The sequence below is a fragment of the Aegilops tauschii genome, chromosome 1 (assembly GCF_002575655.3).
Source record: "Aegilops tauschii subsp. strangulata cultivar AL8/78 chromosome 1, Aet v6.0, whole genome shotgun sequence".
NCBI lineage: Eukaryota > Viridiplantae > Streptophyta > Magnoliopsida > Poales > Poaceae > Aegilops > Aegilops tauschii.
Genome location: NC_053035.3, coordinates 503,104,179 through 503,116,698, shown reverse-complemented (window position 1 = coordinate 503,116,698; position 12,520 = coordinate 503,104,179). Strand labels below are relative to the sequence as shown.

The window sequence follows — 12,520 nt, the reverse complement described above, 5'->3', positions numbered from 1 at the left end:
TTATATTCATTTCTGCAACGAGTATTTCTGGACGGAGGGAGTATATTAATAACCAAAATACATGATTTATATCTTTAATGTATAAACTTTCTGTATTATTTATGCAGTATTGATTTATTAAAATGTATAGACCATTTTTAACATATGTGACAGACTTTCTTTTTAATATGTGAACATTTATATTTAGGTACATGGGCATCTTTCGTTTTTCATATATAAAAATTATGTATTTTCAACAAACATTTGGTTCGAGTTGGACCGGGTCATACGAAGCTGGCTTATATCCCCACACGAATAGATGACGGATAGCCATGGTTCAGCTGAACAATGATTCAACAAACTATTGTTCTTTTTTTACTCCTAGTGCATCTTTGAATGGGCTTAATTATATGTAACTGGGAAGATACACTCGGCTGCAAGGCGTTATATCTCCAGAAGTAAGAGGCTACACAATGGAAGTGATGTTCTAATCCCAAGCTCACATGAGCTCAGGTGAACAGTGAAATCAAATAAAATTGAAAAAAAAAAACTGATTTTTTGATGTGAAACTTTGACTAATGTTTTCGTAGCTTGCAAAATTTCATCACTCGTGTAAAATGTGGCAAAAAAAATCGATGCTCCAAAATGTGTTTGAAAATAACGATTTGGAGCATCGATTTTGTTTTTATGCCACATTTTCCACGAATGTCATATTGTGTTTAGATTTTGCGAGCTACGAAAACATTTGTCAAAGTATCACAAAAAAAAATCATTTTTTTTAATTTTATTTCATTTTTTTTATTTTACTGTTCTCGAGCTCATGTGAGCTCAGGATCAGAACAGCTGCGTCCGCTACACAAAGGTAACTATGCATTACATAAGAGCAACACATCTCGGTGGGAACAGCCGGAACGCCTGAACGAATGGAGAAATATATAGGGTAAATGCAAAATGCAGTAGCAAAATAGAATGAACAAAATATATAGGGTAGATTCTGACATTGGCACGAAATAATATGATAGCATGAGTACTTTGCCAAAAAAAATGCGAGGGGCTTCTCCAACGTGGACGTTTAAATTTTATTCAAAGAACTTTTTTTGTGGTACATTGAAATGAGTAAATCATAGATTAGCTCGTGAAAATACACGGAGTTGTCGACTAGTTATTTTTAATTCTCCTTAGCCACTAGTTCATCACATATACGAAGCAAAACATTGCAGTATTCTCCCTGCTTCGATGAGCAAGTATGTGAGGGATTGGAACCTATAAGTTGCTGGAATTTTATCTATTTATGGGTCAGCCCAATAATAATTTCAGAAATTCCTAATAAATCCTAGAGGCTCACTTAACCCATTCGTGCAAGGCAAGGGGCACTTCTAAAGTTTAGTCCCACATTGCTAGTTTAGAGTGAGTTGGACCTCTTTATAAGGGAGGTTATTTCCCCACATGTATGAGCATGAGAACAAAGAGGGACATCCACCCGCGCTCCTCCTCCGCCGCCCGCCACGCCGCACCAGAACAACACAACCCTCTCGCCTCTAGGTTCCTTACCACTGAGAGGATGTCAACCCCAAGTCCAGTGTTGCTGCTGTCCCGCACGTGTTCTTGCTTTTGTTGTTACAAGTCCTGCCACAGTTCTTTGCCCTAGTGTCTGCCCTACATATGTTAGGTTCTACCTCATATATGCAACTTCATCTCTAGTGTCTGCCCTACATATGTTAGGTTCTACTTCATATATGCAACTTCATCTAGTGTCTGTTTTAGACGTGTTCATCTATACTAGTCATGCTTTATCTAGTATTTCTGTTAGTAAAATTATTTAATAAATTGCTCATATTTCGAACATAAGTCATGGTGTTAATGAGTGAAGCCTGATCCAAAAACCAAATGAAACATAGTTAATTAAGGAAACCAGCAAAAATGGCACACATCTGACTAGCAATCAAGATACATCGTCCGAGCCAGATACAAGGCTGCCTACACCCAAGTTCATCGAAAGCATGTAATACCCAACAAAATATACTCAACCTCAAAAAAGTGTGGAACTAAAAGTGCACCGGCGCCTAACTCCTTTGAAACAAAAGTTGTTACCATCGCCTTCCTGTAGTGGAGCCAGCGACATGTTTTTATGTTCTAAGGGTTCGGGCAACCAATTAATCATCAAAAAGTTTAAAAATCTGACGTTAGACTTTTAGCGCTAAAAATCTAACAACTAGATGTGACATGAGAAAACAGATAAAATTGGCATGCTTATGTATCAGGATTTGCCATGTTCTACAGCAAAAAATTCCATGTAGCATAAAAAATCAACAGAAAAATTGCCATGTGTTCAATTGGGATACGACGTACCTGAGGGTGTCTTTTAGCCTAAAAATCTGATGTCACAGTTATTCAAATTCTTAATCATTATATAACGCCAATACGACTTTGATTACATCAATCATAATTTGCTTTTTGCAGCCAAGACATATATAGTTGCCTGGTTCCCCAGTCGATGGTCCTTTCCCTGACCCGGCCCCGGGGTTGATCGACCCAAATCAAGGGTCGGTGACGAGGCCGGGTTAAGCAGATTTGTTGGACAAACCGCGACCTTGATCGATATGCAAGAAGCCAAGGGAGTTCTCAATGAACCGAGGCTTACCGGAGCACTAGGAAATCGTGCTCCACCACCGGACAATTGTAGTCCTCCTTCGGCCACCCCCCAGTCCCCTGCCGGTGGTCGGCCATCGAGTTGTCCACTGACATATGATGGATACGGTGTACGGGAGAAGCGAACCGCGTGAGAACCACATGTTGTGGGGTGGAGAGTGCTGGAGGATTGGAGTATTGGACCTTGGAGATGGATCCATCAGGGACTGGTCCACTGGAGCTTTGCAGACGAACGATGATAGAGAGAGAGAGATTTGGGATAGTTCTTGGAGCAAAAAACTAGCACAAGAAAAAATCACGCCGTAGTCGTCAGCTGACTTGTGGCCCCAAATCTTTTAATATTTTTTACTTGCTGAGATAGATAACAATTTCATGTCAACAATGATACATGTGAAATTTCCCTCCTTTCAATATTGGGAAATAAATCACCGCAGTTGGTAATGTTTTCGGAAGGAACGGTGGGGTCTTTCCTTCCTTCATGGAAAAAAATTCAGCAAAAATGATGGGTAAAATAAAATTCAACCCGGGATGTCCATATTATCGTAGACCATCTGACAAAGACACATCCAACTCTACATGTTTCCACATAGAGAAAGGCAAACAAGTACACATCGATCTTGTCGCTACATCCAATAACACACACACACCGCTGAAGCTCAAGAAGAAGTTGGAGGAGACCTTATTGAGTGATGCCGCGACCACCGCTGGATGGACCGAGGTGACAGACAAGCGAGGACATACCTAAAGCCCCAAGATAGGAAAATTACAGCTCCCACCGGTAGACCAAGGCTTCCCTGCACAACTACACCATTAGAGAGGGCGATGGCGAAGGAGGAGAGTCTATGTGCTCCCAAGTCGGATTGGCATGTTGTTCTAAATGAGTAGGGTTACCTCTATTATTATCCATCTGAGGGCCCGAACCGCATCGTGCCACCTTCATCGCATGCGAGACCCCTTGGGACACCACCCATCACCCTATTTCCTTCATTGACTACACGTAGATCGTAAAAACCAATGACGCATTAATTGCCGATGGTGTTCAATGGGAAAACGTCGTTCGCGTGACAAGAAACAGTTTTGATGCAGATGATGGCCTCAAGTGACGTCTGATGACCCCTCCTTCAACGCGAGCTAGCAGCCAAATGGCCCTTTTCAGCATGTGCTTGTTGTTAGCCATGGTGCATAACATCGGCATCAACAAGTACGTGTGTCACGTGGGTGCAAACTCATGATCTAGCCTAAAGGATTGGATCAAGCAGCATCGTCATAAATTGAAGGTGTTATATCTTGAAAAATGTTTGACCGACGATTTCTTCTTGAAGGTCTTGTATCTGTTTGTCACACCATTTACGTGATTACTGTTGTCCTGGGTTTGGGATTGATATTTGTCACGTCAACATATTTTGTAGGGTTAGTTCGGTATATGCCAATGTCAATTTTTACACTGGCATCTTTCAAATGTCGTTTTTTGAAGTAATATTTTTGAACACACAAAGATGGCAATGATATATACTCCCTTTAATCATGAGTATCAAATTATCAATTTTTTAGAAATAATTTTCCCTGATTGTCATTAATAAAAAAGGCAACACACGACCAAATAGTGAGGCAGCAAATAAATTGAGCCCACTTAAAAATGGCAACTACTTAAAAATAAAATAAAACATGGTAATTCCAAGCATCATATACTCATATCTGATTCTTAAATAGCGCTGAACCCATAATTTCGTCCGCCTCCTCATCTCTTCTTCTCTAGAGCAGCGTGTAGATCCAGGAAGGGCTTCCTCGTTGCACCAAGATCACCAGGTACAAACGTTTAGCACTTTAGCTTCAGAAGATCGTCTTTCTAGTTTGATTAATTCTTTTATTGGTGATAGAAGTTTGCAGAGATTAGATGGCGTTTGGGAAACGTAAACAAAATGAAGATGTTGGCGGTTCTGTAGAAGAAAAAAGAAGGGAAGATTTGACAGATGACCTTGAGGTCCATGAAGATGATGACGCTGACGCCGGTGAAGAAGATGGAGAAGAAGAATCGGCCGAGCAAGGTGCTGAAAAATCTGCTAAACAACCCTTCCTGGATGAGGTAACAATACTTTCTAGAGCACAAGGAAAAAAATCCTAAATTGATACTCCTTAATTAATTATTCTTAAATTTTAAACTTCATTATGTGATAACATGCATACATATAAAGTTCTAAACTGAATTATCTTAAATTATTCTAGACAACATGCTGATTTAATCCTAAATTAATTATTCTGCTGTCTTGTTTTACTCTTCTCTTCTGATTTAAGTCTGAATTTGAACAGCATAAAGAGAAGAAAGGAGTTTCAAAGACCGTTGTCACAAAGACGTATAGCCCATTAGCGGAAGCATTTGGTGTGACGGAAATAGATAGTGTTGATCTGAAAATCATGGAGTTTGTTACTGGGAACGGTATTCCTCTCAATGCGATGAGAAGCCCACAATATTATGAAATGGTATCGGCAATTAAACAAGCTCCGAAGGGCTACAAACCACCTTCATATGAGGAAGCCAGAACCACATTGTTAGATGCATGCAAAGCAAATGTAGAGAAACATGGTAAGCGTACTTCAACAATTCTTGCGATATATTGGTTCCAGCTTGATAAAGAAACACCACCAACAGAAGGGCAGAAGATCTTGTTCCCTTATCTGATGATAGTGGATTCCGATCCAATCTTGGATCGTATGAGAAAAAAAGGCAGAAGATCACAAGACATTTTTTTCAAACTACGAAGACTAGTTATTTTAGTAAACTTGTAGACTTATTCATTGCAGATAGAACTTGTTAGACTTGTTACCGACTCATTAATACCTCATCATGTTTCTCGCAGGTACATGAAGTACGAGATGGATATTGGACTAAGCATTGCTACCGTCGGTCATCTCTGCTTGCTTAGCTTTTCCATATGAAAAATAGTTTGTTTTTTCTGTGCACCACTGGCTGTTAACTTGATATTTTCCTTTTGCCCACAAGTGAACTTATGTATTCAAGGCTAAACTTCTACGTTATTATATTACCCTTTGATCTTTGATCTTTCTGTGTGTTTGTGTGTGTCTGTGTGTGTGTGAGCGCGCGCGATATTATGCATGAGTTGTGTAAAATAATGCAAGTCTCAAAGTATGAGGTTTGGTATCACTGGCGTTGTCTTGGACCGGCAGGGGTCATCGACCCAAATTCAATTGGGTCAAATACCACGACCAATCTGAGAGTCAGGGTCATCGACCCAACTTCGCATGGATCACGCACCACAACAACCCAATGCATCGCACAACGGTCATCGATCCAAATTTGTATGGATCACGATCCGCGTCCTCAATTAGCATCTTGAAGTGGTATGCTCCTGGTCGCACCTCGGTCTGGAGGGATGATGGCCCGTGACCTTGCTTCTCGACCCGGTCGACCTAAATTTCTGGCAACTATAAGCCGTCATCAACTAATCAGACTCAACAAATATATAGCTTTTTTTTTTTGGAAAAGGAGGATGACCCTCGGCCTCTGCATCTGGGAGATGCATGCGGCTATTTTATTGATTATTCTCGAAGACCTTACAAAGTAGAACAACAATATGCCTGAATCCGCCATCTTGGCAACATCTGCCGCTACTCCTATCCAAATAATGAAGGGGTGCAACCTGAGCCACATACCCAGACCTCTCACCTAAGCCTAACATCTAAAGCCGGAGGTCCCGACCGAGCCATCTGCCGGGTCCGGGGCTCAAACCGGTCCGACGCACTCACATGTGTCGTCGTCGCCATCTTCCACTGGTTCATCTTCAGAGCAGATTGAGGTGACAACCTTGGCATGTCCTCCGCCATCGACGCCACCACGACGCCAAACGACGACCTCCACCTACGCGAGCCTTGGCAGGTCCTCCGCCATTGACGCCACCACGACGCCAGCCGACGACCTCCACCTACGCGAGTCCATCTCCAAGCAACGGATGTAAATCGATGCTAGGATAGGGCCGCACCACCGCCGTCGCCCACCACCCACAAGCGCCACCCAACCCCAAGGTTCCCAAAGCGGCGCGTTCAAGAAGGGAACGGCGCCGTGAGTGCCGCCGCCGCCCAACAAAGTTAGGGCTTTTGCCCGAGAGACCTAGGGGAAGGTGAAGTGAGGAGATCAGTCCATACCGACGCTTCCAAGAAGGGGAACGGCGCCCTCAGGCGTCGCCGTCGACGCGGCCGGTCATGGCCGGCCAGGGATTTCGCTCGAACTAGATCTCCGCCACCAGCAGCGCCTCCTGTACAGAACCGGCGACCAAAGGGAAGCGCGGCCCGACCAAGCTGGCTCGCACGCTGAACAGGGGAGGAGGGGAGGCGCCAAATCGCGCGCACCGACCGCCGCAGAAGCCGCCGCCGGCCGCCAACGACCACCGGATCCCGCCGCCCGCACGGCCGGGACACCAGATCCACCGCCCGCACGGCTGCTAGCCGGCCGGACCTTGTCAATGGAGCCGCCGCTCCCGATCAGGGGTTCCCCACGAAGAAGCAAGGCAACCGAGGCCCCGCCGCCACCATCCTTGGCGCCCCGAGCTTGCCCGGCAGCTGCCTCAGGCGGCGGCGAGGAAGGGGCGGCTAGGAGGAGGAGGGGCGGCTAGGGTGGAGGAGGAGGGGAGGAAGGGGCGGCTAGGAGGTCAATATGAAAGTTGACAAACATATAGCTACAACCATTCTGTATGTGCGGTTAGGGCAACTCCAATGCAGTCTATCAAAGTGCGGGTAAAGGTCCGGATCATGCGGTTCGGACACTTTTTCTCATACAACGCGGTCCCTTGAACATCTGTGGACTAGTCCGCATGTCCGTTTTCTTCCAAATCGGAAGCAAATTTCGTGGAGCTTTACGGGAGTCAGAACACCATATGAGAATCCATTTGTCCCGTTGTCAATTGAATCCATTTTGAGATGGCTAGGAAAGTTAGATAGACATGATAATGGGCCCAGGAACTTGTGTATATTGGATTTCGTACTCTCTTCAGGCCAAGTTTATTTTTCAAGAAGAGCAAAAGCTTTTTGCGCATTTGTTAATTAAGAAGGAAGTGTGTATACGTATATAATGTCACCTCTCTTGAAAAAGGCGGCACCTAGGAGGAACTTAGGCACACTTTGGCGCTAGGTGATGACCAAACGCCTCACCTAGGCATAAGTGAAAGTCTAAGCAAGGCAAGCATTTGTCTACCCGAGTAAGAAATCATGTTATGCTGCACTGATATGCCAAATGGGCCATATTACAATGCCAGTAGTAAATTATTTATATGCCCTAAATTAATATCGATACACATACAATACCAAAGATACACTCCAATAGTAAAAGCTATATTTATCACCTAGGGCGTGTCTGGGGCGCTTAAATACCGCCTAGGGACTAGGCGAAGGCCAACTGCCTCGCTTACGCCTACTGCTTTTTCACCTTGGATACCACTCAAAGGCACATACATAACAAAAAGGTTTGTCTACTATTTCGGCATGACTTATCTCAAGTGTTTAACCCCGGCAATACTCCATCATTCCTTTTATTTTTTTACTTCTGGCTACAATGTTTACTAGGTTGGACAGTGATTTTGAAAACTCTCGCATTTCTTAGGTTCCATGTCTCCCAAGAAACAAGCATGACCAGTAATGTCATGGCTTTAATTTTTCCGTCATGGATATGAATAATGGAAGACCACCATTCCTGAACTGAGTTAAAATTGGTGCGATCATCAGCATTCATGTTAATTAGGCCAAGTCAATCACAGACCATGACCCAAATGCGTATGGAGAGGCGTATTGAACCCATTAACAGTCGCGCAAGGGGCGCCCGCTCGCGCATGCCACGTCGGTGCTGGACCCACGCGCTCACGCGAGACAAAAACGTATGCAGTTGCGTATTGGCCACAAATACGGCTGTTCCCAAATCTTTCTTCCCCAGATGCAGCCGTCGCCTTCTCCTCTTCCCCACGCGAGCTCTCCTCTCCCCTTTCAGCGCCTCCTAGCTAGGGTTAACGACGTCGCCCCCTATCCATGACCTGATTCGCGGAGGTGGCTGGTAGGTGCCCTAAGGTCGATGGCGCCGAGGACGAGGCAGAGCGGCAGAGGTGGATCTGTTGTGCTGGGTTGAGCGGCGGCCCGGAGCGGGTCAGCCACAGCCCACGGAGATGGCCGTCCGCGGAGTCGTCCTCATCCACAGAAGGGAGGGGAGGACGAGATGAAGAGCGCCACCGGGAGCAGATCTGGCCGTCGGCGGCAAGAAGGCCACGCCTTCTTCCACCTCTGTGCGGTCACCCAGGTATGGAGCCATCTTCCTTCTCCATCTGCATGTGTGGAATTGAAAGAACTTAGACTTAGATCACTGTATGTACATGGAGGTAAATTTTATATATGTCACATGTACATGAGTTGCTGGTCATCTATGACATGCAGACAATTCCATCAGACTTGGCCAAAAATACCATCAGTGATGTATCACCTGTACATATGTTTAGGGTTGATGCACCCATCTAAATGAAGTAAGGTACATAAGTAGTAATTTATTTTGCTAATTGTTGCCCTAGCCATAGATTTTTGAATTATGGTCTTCTAATTATCAGATTTTTATGCTGCAGATATGGTCTGTACTAAATGAATGTTGGTGTGCTAGGGCTATCTGTATCTGCAGTGCACCAGTGTGTCCAGGAGAAGGAGCAGCAACTCCTTGGACAATGGTCTGGCCTAACACTACCGGAAAACGGTTCTACCCCGACGGCCAAAACTATGCCTACGGCTGCCGTCGGCCTACTTCGAGCTATACCGACAGCCTAGTCCTGGCCGTCGGGCTACACCTATCTACGCCGACAGCAGCCGTCGACCTAGATGCAGACACGCTGACAGCAGCCGTCGGCATACCTGTGGGCCCGGCGACCCCGCCCGTGACCAGCGGCTAACGCCGTCAAACCTATGCCGACGATCGGGACGGGCGGCCGTCGGCATATTTCCGCATGCCATGTCACCGATCCGCGGCGTAGATATGTCGACAGCAACCGTCGGCATAGGCGCCACGTCACCGATCCGCGGCACTGCGCCCACCAAAACCCTGTCGTCTCTGCCGTCGGCATAGTTATTTTTTTACATGCGTTTTTTACATATGTTTTTATGTATTATATGAATATATATGTAGTTTGTAATTTTTCCATAGATTATGAATATATATATATATATAGTTTGTATTTTTTTTCGAGCACATTAATAATGTGCCGTCATGTTCTTTTGAATATAGGTCCTTATATTTTATTAAAATTAAAAACAGCTATGCCAACAGAAGTTTAGTGGCGGTTGCAAACGCCCGGCACCCGTCTCTGGAGTGTGACCCCCTCACGTCCGCGGTGTGCCCCCCTCACGGACGGCGCCGCCGCCGGCATCTGGAGGGCGGAAACAACCGCACCAGGTCTATACGGAGGGGACGTTGCTCCCAAGTGTTTCTATGGGATGACCTACCACAACCGGGTGGTGTTGTGGCATGTCGGAAGAGGCGGCACGCATCTCCGGGGCGTGGCCCCCCTAACGGACGGCGCCGTCGCCGGTACCTGGAGGGGGGAAACGGACGCATCGGGTCTACACGGAGGGGATGTAGCTGTCAGTTTGGCTCGGATGTTGCTCCCAGGTGTCCCTCTGAGCTGACTTGACACAACCGGGTGGAGAGGTCCACTGTTCAAAGCCCGTCCGTGGAAAGTCAAAGGGCTAGATCTCGTGGTCAACCGCTCCAGGGTTAGGCGGGACGGGGGCCTGGAGGGGTAGCAATGCCACCGGAGCATCGCACCGGCCCCTCATACATGCGGGGTGATGTTGTGGCTTGTCCGAAGAGGCGGCACGCGTCTCCGGGGTGTGGCCCCCCTCACGGACGGCGATGACACAGTAGTAGACGTTCTGCGGTAACGGTGCGGCGTGAATATTATTAAATACTCGGATCGCGATAAAATCATGAGTTTTTTACACGACATGGGCACATGTGCTATATGAGCGATGGTAATTTTTCATAATTTTTGGTGATGGAGAAGTATCCGAACACTTCCCTCTACGCGGATTGCCCTTCGCATGTCTACGACTGTGGCCGGCGGCCTCCGTGGGCTAACATGCCGCCAATCTTGCGTACGCGGCTTCTCACAAGTCTGAGAGTGTTGTGGCGGTTGCAAACGCCCGGCACGCGTCTCCGGGGCGTGGCCCCCCTCACGGACGGCGCCGCCGTCGGCACCTGGAGGGGGGAACGGACGCGTTGGGTCTACACGGAGGGGATGTAGCTATGGGTTTGGCCCGGATGTTGCTCCCAGGTGTCCCTCTGTGCTGACCTGACACAACTGGGTGGAGAGGTCCACTGTTCAAAGCCCGTCCGTGGAAAGTCAAAGGGCTAGATCTCGTGGTCAACCGCTCCAGGGTTAGGCGGGACGGGGGCCCTGGGGGGTAGCAATGCCACCGGAGCGTTGCACCGACCCCTCATACATGCGGGGTGGTGTTGTGGCATGTCCGAAGAGGCGGCACGCGTCTCCGGGGTGTGGCCCCCCTCACGGCGGCGCCGTCGCCGGCACCTGGAGGGGGGAAACGGACGCGTCGGGTCTACACGGAGGGGATGTAGCTGTGGGTTTGGCCCCATTGTTGCTCCCAAGTGTCCCTCTATGCTGACCTGACACAATCGGGTGGAGAGGTCCACTAGTCAAAGCCCTTCCGTGGAAAGTCAAAGGGCTAGATCTCGTGGTCAACCGCTCCAGAGTTAGGCGGGACGGGGGCCCTGGGGGGTAGCAATGCCACCGGAGCGTCGCACCGGCCCCTCATACATGCGGGGTGGTGTTGTGGCATGTCCGAGGAGGCGGCACGCGTCTCCGGGGTGTGGCCCCCCTCACGGACGGCGATGACATAGTAGTAGACGTTCTGCGGTAACGGTGCGGCGTGAATATTATTAAATACTCGGATCGCGATAAAATCATGAGTTTTTACACGACATGGGCACATGTGCTATAGGAGCGATGGTAATTTTTCGTAATTTTTGGTGATGAAGAAGTATCCGATCACTTCCCTCTACGCGGATTGCCCTTCGCATGTCTACGACTGTGGCCGGCGGCCTCCGTGGGCTAACATGCCGCCAATCTTGCGTACGCGGCTTCTCACAAGTCTGAGAGTGTTGTGGCGGTTGCAAACGCCCGGCACGCGTCTCCGGGGCGTGGCCCCCCTCACGGACGGCGCCGCCGTCGGCACCTGGAGGGGGGAACGGACGCGTTGGGTCTACACGGAGGGGATGTAGCTATGGGTTTGGCCCGGATGTTGCTCTCAGGTGTCCCTCTGTGCTGACCTGACACAACCGGGTGGAGAGGTCCACTGTTCAAAGCCCGTCCGTGGAAAGTCAAAGGGCTAGATCTCGTGGTCAACCGCTCCAGGGTTAGGCGGGATGGGGGCCCTGGGGGTAGCAATGCCACCGGAGCGTTGCACCGACCCCTCATACATGCGGGGTGGTGTTGTGGCATGTCCGAAGAGGCGGCACGCGTCTCCGGGGTGTGGCCCCCCTCACGGCGGCGCCGTCGCCGGCACCTGGAGGGGGGAAACGGACGCGTCGGGTCTACACGGAGGGGATGTAGCTGTGGGTTTGGCCCGAATGTTGCTCCCAAGTGTCCCTCTGTGCTGACCTGACACAATCGGGTGGAGAGGTCCACTAGTCAAAGCCCTTCCGTGGAAAGTCAAAGGGCTAGATCTCGTGGTCAACCGCTCCAGAGTTAGGCGGGACGGGGGCCCTGGGGGGTAGCAATGCCAAAACCGGAGCGTCGCACCGGCCCCTCATACATGCGGGGTGGTGTTGTGGCATGTCCGAAGAGGCGGCACGCGTCTCCGGGGTGTGGCCCCCCTCACGGACGGCGATGACATAGTAGTA

General features: G+C 48.3%; 1 long non-coding RNA gene across 1 annotated transcript; it reads left to right on the top strand.

The window, feature by feature from the left end:
- Positions 1–8,585: 8,585 nt before the first annotated feature.
- LOC120969906 (uncharacterized) lies at positions 8,586–9,863 on the top strand. Its single transcript, XR_006669094.2, has 3 exons — positions 8,586–8,920; positions 9,055–9,145; positions 9,237–9,863. It is a non-coding gene; the product is annotated as an uncharacterized lncRNA (long non-coding RNA).
- Positions 9,864–12,520: the final 2,657 nt, after the last annotated feature.